Here is a 4,035-nt window from a genome sequence, read left to right on the forward strand (position 1 = left end):
TGGAATTTAGAGTTTGTTATATTTGTTTAAAGAGTAAAGTACTGTTTTAGTTGCTAACGTTTGTGTTAAGTCTTAATTTTGTCTTTATGTTTGAAACGTTCTATTTTTTTATCTCAACAGTTTTATTTCGTTTTCTTTTAATCCTCTGGTCAAAATTAAAATTCTTTCTTTCAAAAATATCCATTCTTTCAATATGATTTTCTTCGAAATAAAGACAAAAATCATAATTGTTCATAGTAGCTATTGTAGTGATCTAAGAGCAAAAATGACAGAATTATAAGAGAAAAAGAGAGCTAAAATAGAGGTGAAAAGGGTATATTTCGAAGAAAAAAATTTTAATTTTGACCAGATGATTAACATAAGACGAAATAAAACGTTTGGGGATAAAAATAGAACATTATTTAAAAAAGTAAAACAGTATTTTACTCTTGTTAGGATTATATTTTGTTTTAAATTTAAATACATTTATTTTTAGAGAATTTGATTTTGTATTTTAAATGTAAGAGAGAGAAAATATGAGACACTAAATTTAAAGATATGTTTCATGTAAACCCCGGTTAAATTAGTAGATAATTAGTCAATAAATTAGTTTTTAATAAGGAGGATTAGAAATGTGAATATTATATTAAATTAGGATAGAGCTCATCGAAACGAAAATTTTGACACTAATTTCGAAGAAAACGGTCCAAGATTGACCGAACGGACCGAACCGGTTGAACCAGACCCAAACCGGGCCGTCGGTCCAACCGGACCAACATATTAAATGAGCACGAAGCTCATTTCCTTCACAACACGCAATAGAGGCAGCAGCGCTCCAGGGAAGAAAAAGAAGGGAAAACATTCCCGAAACACTTACGGTGAGTTCCCGCTCCCGTAACTTCTCCGTCCGAGCTCCGATTGCCGCACCGTTTGCGGCCACGCGTTCACCGCGTTGAGCTCTACATTTCTACCGGAACAATTTCATAGGTAACTTGTTTAATCACTCTCAGTTTTATCTTCCCCCAATTTTCGAATTTTAAGTGGGAATATTGAATTTCTTTGATTTCTGATGTTTTAGGATCCAATTAGCTTGAGAGAAACGTTCACTCTTGCTTATGTGAAGCTTGGGTAAGGTGAGGATACGATAATTCTATTTTAATTTCATTAAATTTGAGCTTTGAGTATTAAATTGGGTATATATGTATTATGAATGTGTATTAGGTTGAAAATAAATAATTGGAGCTTGAAATTGTGAATACTGGAACTTGGAGGAAGCGGATTAGTTGAGTTTTGAGGGGCTGTTTTGGTTTTGAATAAATAGCTTTGGTCGTTACGTGGAAATCGGCTAAGGTATGGTTTAGGTTTCTTGCATTTAATATATAATGTTCTGTGAAAACTTAGGCTAGATGACCATTGGATAAGTTGGAATGCAGGTGTATGTTTAATGTTTAGTAATTTATCGATGAATATATTTGGTTGAAGTTTATTGGATAATTAGTTTTTAATTTTGGATGGTGAATGCTGTTATGTTAATTTGGAGAGAATTATGGTTGAATGTTATTGTTGATTAACTAATGATTTGGTGAATTATTGATTTGAGGTATAACTATTGTGGAGGTTGTTGTGTTAATGAGGTATTTTGTGTTAAAAGCCTAGGATTTGTGAACTATGATCCTTAGTTGAATTTTGGTTGTTGGATTTGAATATTGTATGAGTTTAATTGTTGATTTGAGGTAGATTTATTGTGGTGGTTGTTATGATGATGAGAAAGGGTATGTTGAATTGAAAAGAATACAGGTTTGGACCCGAACAGGGTGGCAAAGTCCGAGTTTTAGAGGAGATGCTGCCGAAATTTTATAAAAATTAGAGATTTTGTTTATATGATTATTTAAAAAGATTTATATTTAAAGGTTATATGGTTTGATTTTGAGTTATTAAGAAAATGAGCATGTTTTAAGTTTAGTTCATTTGGAAAAGAATGAATTATGTTTTGAATTGGAACTATTGATGGACGGAATGAGAGGTGTGATAATGAAGGATAATGATTGAATATGATTGACATATAATGATGAATGAGAGGTGATTGAGAATGATGTGGATGTTGATGAATTTTAATTGAATTATTTATATGGCTTATGAATTTGAATAATCTGAGATACGAGATTCCCTGGATTAAGTGCCGTGGCTTGCCACCACGTGTACCAGGTTGAAAACTCGATACTCTGTTGACCCTACGACGTAAGTGTGACCGGGCACTATATAAATTCCCGGGAATGTTACCCCCATTGAGCAATATTGATTATTTGAGAAAAATCTATGCATAGACTCTTGGGGATGCACGTCGGGGGACAGTCTAAGGACAATTCAGACTTGTCGGGTTGGCTGGATAACCGACAGATGAGCCTCATCAGCCATAGGACAGGCATGCATCATATGCATATTACTTGAATTTCTTGCTTGTGCTCTAATTGGGTGTGCCTATCTGTATTTACCATGCTAAATGTGTATTTGTTACCTGCAGTAGTTGTAACTTTCTTGTGTTTGCCTTTATCTGTTTATTTGTCTGTGAAAATGCATGATGGAATTGGAGGTATGGAGGAATGGCAGTATAGGACTTAGATTTAAGGTTAAGTTAAGTTAGGATTAAATATTTCTAGGAAACCACCTTTTATGGCTTCTGTTTAATACTTTAAGCTCTACAATCTGAGTGTCGGCGTTCTAGGATTGCCTCTGGCATTCCCAGGACCTTATATATTATGTGTGTGGCACCTTTACCATACTGAGAACCTCCGGTTCTCATTCCATACTATGTTATTATTTTTCAGATGCAGGTCAAGAGGCATCTCGTTAGGCGTCTGTGTAACACCCTACCATACAGAGTTTTATGCTTAAGTCATAATTCAGAGATGGCAAGGTATTACGACCTCTAAAACAAAAATTTAGTACGTATAGTAATATGAATAATTGATTATAGCTAGGAGCCTTTGTAGAAAAAGGGGTAAACAAAAACCGTAACTCGAACGCGCAACACTCCGATCGATAACGTAACGAGCAAAGGATAAGCTAACGCAAGATCATATATATAAGGAGTGTCAAAAACGGGAATATCAAGACTCAAAATCCGGCTGCGAAGATAACCGGTCCGAGCATAATAATATATACATATAATAAAATAAGGAAACCCCAAAGGAAACCCAAAGGGACACAAATACATACAACCTATTCTCCAAAATCCCCTCTAGAAGGAGTCATCACAGTTTGTATTATTTAATGGAGATAAAAGTATCTAAACAAGATATATAACCCAAAACAGAGTCCCGAGAACAAAGGATGTTCGCTAATCCAGAAGTCTCCAGCATGCCTCAACGAGAAGCCTCGCGTCCTGCATCTGAAAACCACAAAATCCGCATGGGTGAGAACCAGAGGTCCCCAGCACGGTAACAGCTTCCACATATATAATACATAATAATAGAGGAAATCCGAAGGCAATCCTAGAGCTTCCTCCAGATAATATCAAAGCTTATAAACAAGCTAAACCGTAAGTGGCAACTGACTAAAGATTCTTCAGTCTAACTAATACTTCCCTTTCCAATTCCTTCAGACCTCCCAACCACCAGCAGGAGTATAATATAGCAAACACAGTTATATCAGACAAGAGATTTACAAATAGGAACAGATAAGGCATTTAGACAATTAGCAAGTAATGTGCAGTCAAATAGGCAATCTCAAACAATTCATGTAGTATGCTTATGATGCATGCCTGTCCCTAGTGGCTGATGATATCATCTGTCGGTTATAGAGCCAACCCGACAAGTCCTGGTAGCTAGCCATTGGACTGTCCCTCTGTCGTGCATCCCCAACTCGAGTTATACTCATCATAAACTTGATCATAATCATGATCCATATCCATCACCCTCACTGGTGAATATTTATCCATCACCATCACTGGTGAATATTTATGGGGGCGAGCTCATCCGGGCCTTTCACAGTGCCCGGCCACACTTACGACATTGGGTTAACAGAGCTTCGAGTCTCAACCTGGAGCACATGGTGGCT

At 36.1% G+C, this 4,035-nt stretch overlaps 1 long non-coding RNA gene across 2 annotated transcripts; it reads left to right on the top strand.

Annotated features, from left to right (window-relative positions):
• Positions 1-659: 659 nt before the first annotated feature.
• On the top strand, positions 660-2,798 carry LOC140180895 (uncharacterized). 2 transcript variants are annotated; one of them, XR_011874990.1, is made up of 4 exons: positions 660-966; positions 1,058-1,112; positions 1,201-1,579; positions 1,614-2,798. It is a non-coding gene; the product is annotated as an uncharacterized lncRNA (long non-coding RNA). The 2 variants fall into 2 exon arrangements; XR_011874991.1 differs by having other exon boundaries at positions 1,058-1,107.
• The last annotated feature ends 1,237 nt before the right edge of the window (positions 2,799-4,035 follow it).

This window comes from Arachis hypogaea, chromosome 17 (assembly GCF_003086295.3).
Source record: "Arachis hypogaea cultivar Tifrunner chromosome 17, arahy.Tifrunner.gnm2.J5K5, whole genome shotgun sequence".
NCBI lineage: Eukaryota > Viridiplantae > Streptophyta > Magnoliopsida > Fabales > Fabaceae > Arachis > Arachis hypogaea.